Below are 10,000 nucleotides of genomic sequence, written 5' to 3' on the forward strand. Positions count from 1 at the left end.
CCAAGCAAGTGTGTAGAATACAATGTAGTATAATAGGAATTAGGCAGTCACTATCCACAGGAGTATTATAGCGAGGTGGACAACAGTGGCTAGCATGCCAGTAAAACCGGTCATGCCAGCTCTATCAAGATGTGAAAGACCTCAGAGACAGAGAAGTCTACCAGACAGATACAGTCAAGGACTTTGGGTTGGAATAACAACCTAGTCATTGAGGACTTCACCTCAAACTTTGTGATTGAACATTCCATTACTTTTCTTCTTAAAGACACTCAATTAGATCAAGCAATGCAGTTTGATTAAATAAAAGACATGCAACAATCACTTCTATCTTTTGTCTATAACCCCCATGTCAACTACACACTTCTCTCACGTGGCTGTTTGTTAAGAATTCAAAGCTCGTTAAGTAAAGCTAATGACAATGACTATTGTTTGAGTCCAGTCTAGACTGCCACACACTGATGTCAATACCTTCATACATGTACAAAGTGACATTCACTCTTGCCTAAAATTAAAACAGGAACTAACTTTTTTTGTTTATCGGGAGATTTTAACTTAAACCTTTTTGTCATAAAAAAATTGACAGGAAAATTTCTTGATGCGATACATGTATATGCTTATTTTCTTCCTTTAATAACTTACATGCCATACAAGAGTACCGCTATAACTTCTATTTCTGTCACTCTTGAGAACATTGTTTTAAACTTTTCTATTACATTTAACATACTAGATAGGAAAAGGTGAACCAATGTACATTTTCAAATTCCATTACGTTTGAAGGTCGACAAACTGGCTGAATATCTACAATCATTGCAATGTGACTACTGATTGTGCATGTTTCCTTAATGAGCATAAAATTACGAAGATTTATAACTCTTGCAAAACCGTCCAAACAAACATTACAAAAAAAAATTAATTCCTGGACAAAAAGATTTGAGACTTCCCTGTTTTTTTTAACTTTTGGACCACAACTTAAAAAGAAGGCCAACAATGTATCCTTCCCCACCCCACCCACAACAATGTTGTTCAGGAAGATGGGCAAAGAACCAATCTACATCTCAACAATGTGGTGGGAGGGGGGGAGGGGGGAAGGGGGCCAGGTGGCAGTAGCAATTTTAAGACTTAATTCATGCATAATTTTTTAAGATATGGACCAGGTTCACGTACTGTACATGTATTAAACAACCTTGTCCAGGATTCTTGGTTAACTTCTGCTCTTCCAACATCCATTTAAAGAAAATTTATTTACAGTCGAACCTCGATTATCTGGACCTCGATTATCCAGACTTTTCGATTATCCGGACTTCTTCTCTGGTCCCGTTTTTTTCATGAATATTAATAAGGGAACAAATTTAGTACTTGAATTTGGCATCAGCAAGCAACAGATCTCCGATGTACGCAAGAACAAGGACAAATGACGAATAGGTTTTCATTTATAACAGAATAGGTTTTCATTTATAAACAGTGTACATGTACATGAGTGTAGGGGCAGTTCATAGAAGAAAAGACTTTTGTAATTAAAAATGCGCTATATTTCTTTTGTTTCCATTGTTGCCTCATTAATATCCATATTTTCGATTATTCGGACTCTCGATTATCCGGACTTTTTACTGAGGTCCCGACGAGTCCGGATAATCGAGGTTCGACTGTAATACGTGCAGCTGTAGCAGCATAAAAAAAAACCAAGGTTCCATTTCCAATACAAGCCCTCAAAATTAAACAGCTTTTTAAAAGGCACGCATACAGTACCTCGGTACCTCAAATCAAATCCGAGGTTGGAAGCTACATGCTCATAAATATTGTAATACAAACCGGGTCACTATAATTTGTATTCATGTAGCAGTGACCTTTGAGGAACAAGGAATATATAGTAACAACACATGATATTCATAAGCCAATCTAGATTTGCCTCAATTAGCTTAACCCTGAGCACTTGAGAGTGAAGTGAACTTTGAATTCTTCATTCATCCAAAAGGAAAATTTGAATTATATGTGGATCACGAGCGCATGGAAACATGTGTCTTCTACATGAACAATGGCAGTGATCTTTTTGACCATAACTTAGAGATAACATAACACAACACAAGTTATATACGTAATTAGAGCTTGTTTTCATTGCATGAGTCATCTACAAAATTACACGAATTTAAGTAATGATGAGCGACTTACCACTGTTTTTCCAAACAGATGCTTTTTCATGTGATGTCAAGCGACAGCTTCGTCAATGGCAAGAACTCTGCAATGGTGATTTGATGCAGTTAAATAAACTACTTGCACCAAACTCAGAAGATACAGTATTTACTAATCAATTTTGATTAACCTTTGTGGCTGCTGTACAGACACAACCCATGTTAACGCATGCACTTGCTATCTTGTGTAATCCATCAAGGCAAGTGTTGCAACTCAGCAGAATTCCAATCAAGACTTTACCTTACATTAAATCTCTCTCTTCATTCTTAAATCACCTTGCAATGCTCCTTGTATGAATAATGAATCCACCCGCAAATAAATTAAGTGTAAGCAATACAGGAAGACTGTTTGCACGCCTGCGTCACTCACAACTGACTTTACAAAATAAACATACCCGGTAAAAGGAATACCAATGGCTAGTTGTAAAACATGAAATGAGGAATGCCCAGGGTAATAGGAACGGGGACCGGGGACAAGGAAACAGGGAACCTCTAAAATAGGAAATCTCTAAAAGGGGGAATTACTAAAATGGGGAATCTCTTAAAGTGGAAATAACTAAAATAGGGAATCTCTAAAAGGGGGAATTACTAAAATAGGAAAATCTTTAAAATAGGGAATCTCTAAAAGGAGGAATCTCTAAAAAGGGGAATTACTAAAATGGGGAATCTCTAAAATAGGGAATCTCTAAAAGGGGAATTACAAAAAGGGCGAATCTCTTAAAGGGGGAATTACTAAAATGGGGAATCTCTAAAAGAGGGAATTACAAAAATGGGAAATCTCTAAAAGAGGGAAATACTAAAACAGGGAATCTCTTTAAGGGGAAATTACAAAAATGGGGGTTCTCTAAAAGAGGGAATCTCTAAAAGAGGGAATTACTAAAATAGGTTAACGCCCACGTCGCCAGTGGAGGGTAGGTGCCCAGGAAGCCTGGGGGCTGCAACCGCAGTCACATCCCCAAGGCGCTAGAACACCCGACTGGCCTGCCCAACCCGCAACCAAGCCACGAGCCCCCCGCGCCAGGCCCCCCTAAGGCACCCGTCACACTTGAGCCAGATAGCTCAGTGGAATAATAATAATAATAATAATAATAACACAAAAAAAAAAAGAGCACAAAAAAAAAAAAAAGAAAGGGGGGGAGAGGGAGGGAACGCCGAGAACCACTAAACTCCTAAACCGACTCACAACGCCACGCCAACAGAGCAACAAACACGCTGCAAGCACATTGGACAACGCATGCACTACGCAGGAATACCGCTGAACCATGTCAGCCCCAGGGCTCCCCCAACCTAAAGAGTGCTGCAAACGCTACAAAAACGCATAACAACGCTAACAAACGCCTGCAAAACGCTACTGACTGGACTAGCTCCCGGTCGTGAACCATGTAACTATAACAAACGCTACAGAACGCACCAAAACGCTGAACAACGCTACCAGACGGCCAAGACACTAACAACCGCCTGCGCAAAACACTACTGACCAGACTAGCTCCTAGTCGTTAACTATGTTAAATTTTATTTAACTATATGGATCTCTTCAAGGCTGTTGCCTAACAGGAGCCCGGTAGCCTGGGGCTCCCAAAGAATAGCTCTGGGCGCCTTAATTTTTCACAGCAACACCTTTCACTTCACATGTTGGGCTCCTAAGTTCTCAGCGTTTAGCTCTGAGGGCTCCTTTAAAATTTTCTTAGGCAGCAGCCTTGCTCTTAAAGGGAGAATTACTAAAATGGGGAATCTCTAAAATACATGTAGGGACTCTCTAAAAGGGGGAATTTCTAAAATGGGGAGTCTCTAAAAGGGGGAATTACTAATATAGGGAATCTCTAAAAGGAGGAATTGCTAAAATGGGGAATCTCTAAAAGGGACAATCTCTAAAAAGGGAAATCCCTAACATCTTTTTAACTCCTAAGAAAGTGTGACAGTCATCAATCACTGGGCAGGAAGTGGCTTTCAAATAGCGCTGCATCAAAACATTAGCAGCTGGCAACTTCTTACTGCGATTGCAAGTCTCTCATACAGTAAATTTATTTAATATATATAACCATAGATGCATCAGTGAAGGTTGTAAACGTCAAGCCTTAGGTCTACCTTACGATCGGCTCACTTGGCGTTCTTTCTCTACCTCTAGCGGTATATATAATGAAAGAGGAGGCTCCGCAGAGGACAACATCAGAGGCAATTTTGCTTCAACTTGAAAGAAAGTCAGTGTAAAAAAACAACATATTTCTTAGGTCACTGAAGGATGTAGCGTCCCTTTACATGTCCGTTTCAAGGGATTCATATTAGTTGGCCTTCATGAGCTAACAGATCAGCCTTGCAAATTAGCAATGTATAATTCTTTGCAATGAACACCGCTCCCCTTTTTGCTGTGTTAAACATAGTCAATTTTTACATCCACCATCCACAGGCATCTTATGAGGTAGGGCAACAAATAAATTAATTATTGCCTGTCTGCAAATAGAATTGGTGGGAAAACATGATGGTGTTTACATTTCTTGGACGCATGCATACAAAAAAAGCCATTCACACAACAGTAGTGTACAACTAAACTCAATAGTAATGAGAATATGTAGAATCCAAAGCATCCTTGTGTTATATTGTTGGCTTTTCGAGTCATTTCCTTAATTTTAATTCCATGGTACTCAAGTTGATGATACCTCATCATTCACTTGCACACAAACACATAAAGGGGAAATCTGAGCAGTGCATGATGAAAAGCATGAAAGACCAATTAAAGAAATACTAAATTCTCCCAAAGATGTTGGACATGGTGGGAAAACCATAAAAAAATATTTTTTCGCGACAGGCAATGTTTTGTCTTTTCTCTGCCGAGTTGACATTAAGTAAACATGGCTGACTTTCAGTTTCCCTTGGCTTTTGGATTTGCTAGTTTGCCGAAGTTTCAGTGGGAAGACCTAGTCAGCCAAGAAGTGATAGGTCAAGGGACCTTTGGAGCCGTGTTTTTGGTGTTTTCAAGCTGAAGGAAAGCCCGCAGAAAATGTTATTGTAAAAAAGCTGTTAAGTACAGCTCAGGATTTTACGGCAATGTTCATCAAGGAGGCCAAGATTTTAAAGGATTTACACCAAAACAAACTTTGTTTCATGTTAACAGTGCGTTGTCAAATTCCGCTCATGGCTGATATCCCACAGTGCAACCAAATGTCAAAAATAAGATTATTCTTTCGCTTCTTCTCTTGCTCGAATGGTGAATTGTTAAAGGTGGTGTATATGGAAGGACTCACTTCTCTACTCCTCTCACGTTGTACGTTTTTTCAAAATGTAATGAGCAAGGTTTTCTGACTTTAAAGCCATTAACTTGTCTTCCAGTTTCTGTTCCAGCTTTACAACTATCACATTGTATGTTTCCTTCATATGTATGTTTCGTCCGCAGTTTTACGATAGAAACAGTACTTCGTTGATATTTTAATAGCAGGCATTTCTGTGTGAATTGTACCGGCAGTCAACAATTGCACTGTTAAAATGGATGCTTGTCATTAAAATCAACCAATCAGACCTCTCTTAATTTTCGCGGTCTCGGAGATTCCCCCTTTTAGAGATTCCCCCTTTTAGAGATTCCCCATTTTAGGAATTCCCACTTTTAGAGATTCCCCCTTTCAGAGATTCCCCATTTTAGAGATTCCCCCTTTTAGAGATTCCCCACTGAAGCAGTGTTCCAGATAAGAGTCAATAACCCGAAAAAGAAGGCTTCCTGACTCGACAGATGAAATTTAAATATTCAGTTAAATATTACAACAAAATGTCTGGGTGACCCGTCAAATGGTATAAATAATCCCCCAATTGAAAAATTTAACTGGAACTCTGTTTAGAGATTTCCCCTTTTAGGGATTCCCTCTTTACAGATTCCCCCTTTTAGAGATTTCCCCTTTTAGAGATTCCCCCTTTAAGAGATTCCCTAAAAATTTTTAGTAATTCCCCATTTTAGAGATTCCCCCTTTTCGAGAGTCCATATTTTAGTAATTCCCCCTTTTAGGAGATTCGTTATTTTAGTAATTCCCTCTTTTAGAGATTCCCTATTTTAGTAAGTCCCCCTTTTAGAGATTCCTCATTTTAGTAATTCCCCCTTTTAGAGACTCTCTATTTTAGAGATTCTCCGTTCCCTATTTCCCATTCCCCGTTTTAGAACTAGCCAAGTACCAACATACTTGCTAGCTTTCACCAAAAGTTCTGAGAAAATAACAGGAAGGGAGTAAAAAGTAAGCTTAATCAAAAGTGGTTGATTACGCTTAAATTACACGTAGTTGTTCTTCTTCATTAAGAAATGGTTATCAATGAGCAACTTACCACTGTCGCTCCAAATGGATGCAGAATGCCGCCAGGTCAAGCAATAGCTTCGTCAACGAAAAGAAATGAGTCTGCAATTACGATTTGATGTGGTTATTACATTATCCAGTATCACGATAAAACGATCATGTTTAATATGTAGAGGGTTTATCCTTACACATAACTCAAAGTAACTTCAAATTCGACGATCAAATTGTGTAACTTTATGAGAGAGTTTAACATGGATCAATGATGTTTCAGTTCTGTCGCAAAGAGAGACATAAGACTTACTGAAGCATGTACAATTAGTCTACTAGCTGCTTGGTGGGACTTACGTACATGTACATGTAGTTTTCCAGAGCAAAACGTGTTTTCGTATTCTTTCAATTTTCCAACCACAACTTCCAATCTGTTCTTACTTGCCTTATCTATCACAAATGACGGACAAAGTTCTGAGAAAAGAGAAACCAAAACGTCTGTGTTGCGATAAACAGCTGAGAGGCACTTCCCACAATAATCCGAAAATAAGAGAGACCCTGGGAACGAGGTTGGTAGGTATGTCATGTGGGGACACATGATTTGGGTGACCCTATTTAATGGCTGAATGATAGAATGGAATGGGGGAATTGCAGAATTCTAAAATATGGAATACATGGAATATTCTAAAACACGGAAAATATTGAATATTTTGAAACGCGGAATATACAGAATATTCTAAAAAGCGGGATGAGAGGAAAGTCTTTTAAGAAAGGAAATAAATAATTCATTTTTTGCCCGTGAGTAGTGTGCGTAGGATAAAGAAACTTCGCATGATAATTTTACATTTCCTCGCGAACAAGGGTATAAAAACGTGTTAAAGAAGAGATCATACAAAGTGATTCACCTCTGGGCGATATGTTTCCCCGCTTCCGTTTTTGTGCCTCTCGGACTGTGTCGAAACATCACAGGCGCACTTTCTTACACTCAGAGAAGGAAAAATGGAGAAAGACGTTGATAAGTGTCTCAATTGCCTTAAAAACATAATGTACGACATGTTATCGTTTCTTTTTCAGGATGATTTGCTAAATCAATGCCTTTTTGAAGGTCTTTGTTACAAAACCTGCTTCGTTCATACACGAATTCCCTGGCAGATGTTGTCACCTTCAGTCGTTGTTGTTCTTATCGATCTGTAGAAGGATAAATACATTACAGCGGTTGCGATTTGGTCGGCAATAAAGTTTGTGTGTTATTTTATTTTTATTTTTATTTTTTTTGGTCGTTCCGAGCTGTTTTGGGCGTCATTTACGAGATCTTTTCCCGACCACCAGTTAGACAGTCAAGAAAATTGACAAGTCAGGTAATACCGAGCCGCCGGCCAGTGACCTGTCTTGTTCAAGCGGGAACTGACGCCAAACCAGTGAAATTTTCACGTTAAAAACACCAGCAACCGATCGATTAGGGATGTCCTCACACCTTCGCTGAATTTGAGCTTCAGTACAACCCGACTGTTGCCAAGCGTTGGCAAACCAACGGTCGTGTTGCACCGATTGGTAGATTTGAATAGACTCAAATGCTTCGAATTCCTTTGATCTGATTTCTTGCACCAATCATGCTGAGAAAGCATTATTATGGATTTCAGGATCGCCTTTCTCGGTGAATTTTCGAAAGATGACGCCCAAACTCGACGAAGGTATGAGAACATCTCGCGAGGACATGTCGTGAGGAAATGTAAAATTATCATGCGAAGTTCGTTATCCTATGCAGACTACTCACGGGCAAAAAATGTATTATTTAAATCCTTTCTTAAAATACTTTCCTCTCATCCCGCGTTTTAGAATATTCCGTATATTCTGCGTTTCAAAATATTCAATATTTTCCGTGTTTTAGAATATTCCATGTATTCCGTACTTTAGAATATTCCGTGTATTCTGGAATTCCACCATTCTACCAAATAGGGTCACCCCATGATTTTGTCCCCAAAGTAGGTGGAAGTAGGTGTAGTAGCAGTGTAGTTGATATAATAATAATAATAATAATAATAATAATAATAATAATAATAATAATAATAATCGTAATAATAATAATAATCATCATAATAATTTAATAACTTCTAGAGCGCGATTTACATTCACTGATCAATAGCGCTTTACAACTGAAAATACTTACTTACTTACTTATGCTTAGTACCCCTCCTGGGGCATAGGCCACCTACAAGAGTTCTCCAGCTATCTCTGTCCTGGGCTTTCCTTATTAGCTGACTCCAGGTCAGCCCCAATCTCTTGATATCCGCTTCCAAGTCCCGTCTACACGAGTTCCTAGGCCGTCCCCTTTTCCTCTTGTCTTGTGATGTTGGTAGAAGGCTTTCGGAGAGTGTGGCCTATCCATCTCCAACGTCTCATCATGATCTCAGCATCTGCAGGCCTCTGCTTGGTTCTTTGCCATAGGTCTTCGTTGTTGATGGTGATCGGCCAACGTATCCGCAAGATTCTTCGTAGACATGAGTTGATAAAGGTCTGCACCTTCTTTGTAGTTGCCACTTTTGTTCTCCAGGTCTCTGAGCCATATAGTAGAACAGGTTTGACATTGCTGTTAAAGATCCTGATCTTAGTCTGAAGTGTCAGATCTTTGGAGCTCCACACGTTCTTTAACTGCAGAAAAACTGCTCTTGCTTTGCCAATTCTGGCTCTAACGTCAGCTTCTGTGCCCACCTGGATGTCAACTACACCACCCAGATAGGTAAAGGAGTTTACCTCTTCCAACAAGTCGTCATCCGGCCGCCATGGCCGGTCCCAAGCCCCGGGGAGAAAGGATGAGAGTTGGGCCTGAGGCTAGCAACCTCACCCCGTAAAACACCTGCTTGCTACAGAAACAACTGAAAATACTACAATGAAATTCAAATTAGTAAAACTACTTACTTGTCTATTAATAAAATAGAATATTTATAATAATGATAATAAACTTAGAATATCAAACAGGATGCGCTTTAAAAGCTACATGAAATAAGTAAGTTTTCACCTTACATTTAAGAAAACAAAAGGCACTAGTAGTAGCTGTAGTCTTTGTAGTCTGTGTAGTAGTTGTAGTACGTGTGCTAGCTATAGTACATGTAGTGGCTGTATAGGTTTAGTAGCTGCAGTTGGTGTAGTCGGTCTAGTAGCTGTAGTACGTACTAGCTATAGTACATGTAGTGGCTGTATAGGTTTAGTAGCTGTAGTAGGTGTAGTATGACCCCATCGTTGCGACCGTTGCGTTTTACCTTTCCTTAAACTTGTGTGGCAATGGACGTTAATTAAACAAAACAGTGTAACAAAGTTTCATGAAACCGACGATGTGATAATGTGCAACGCCTGCTGATGCCATCATAGGCTGGGAGGGTGAAAAATTATAAGGATTTGTATGGGAATCTCCATAACAAATAGCCTGCGAACGCAGCCGAATTTCCGGCGGTCGTTTCGACCACCGAAAATACGTCTGCCTTCGCAGGCTAGATAACAAACTGAAAAAGATAGTTATATCTCGCCAATAAAATCACACTTCTCGGGCATCAGTCACGCTCA

The 10,000-nt window shown here is 39.4% G+C and overlaps 1 protein-coding gene across 7 annotated transcripts in view; it reads right to left on the reverse strand.

Annotated features, from left to right (window-relative positions):
• LOC137974439 (tetratricopeptide repeat protein 28-like) overlaps positions 1-10,000 on the reverse strand; it is an 86,830-nt gene that overhangs the window by 19,384 nt on the left and 57,446 nt on the right. For 4 of the 7 annotated variants that reach the window (XM_068821419.1, XM_068821417.1, XM_068821415.1 and 1 more), the window contains exons 1-3: positions 6,804-6,970; positions 6,486-6,556; positions 2,167-2,233 (exon numbers count right to left, since the gene is read on the reverse strand). The gene's annotated coding sequence lies outside the window, so the exon portion shown is untranslated. Of the gene's footprint in view, positions 1-2,166; positions 2,234-6,485; positions 6,557-6,803; positions 6,998-10,000 lie in introns of those variants that run through there. The other 3 variants (XM_068821421.1, XM_068821418.1, XM_068821416.1) reach the window with 3 other exon arrangements.

This window comes from Montipora foliosa, chromosome 10 (assembly GCF_036669935.1).
Source record: "Montipora foliosa isolate CH-2021 chromosome 10, ASM3666993v2, whole genome shotgun sequence".
NCBI classification, from domain to species: Eukaryota; Metazoa; Cnidaria; class Anthozoa; order Scleractinia; family Acroporidae; genus Montipora; species Montipora foliosa.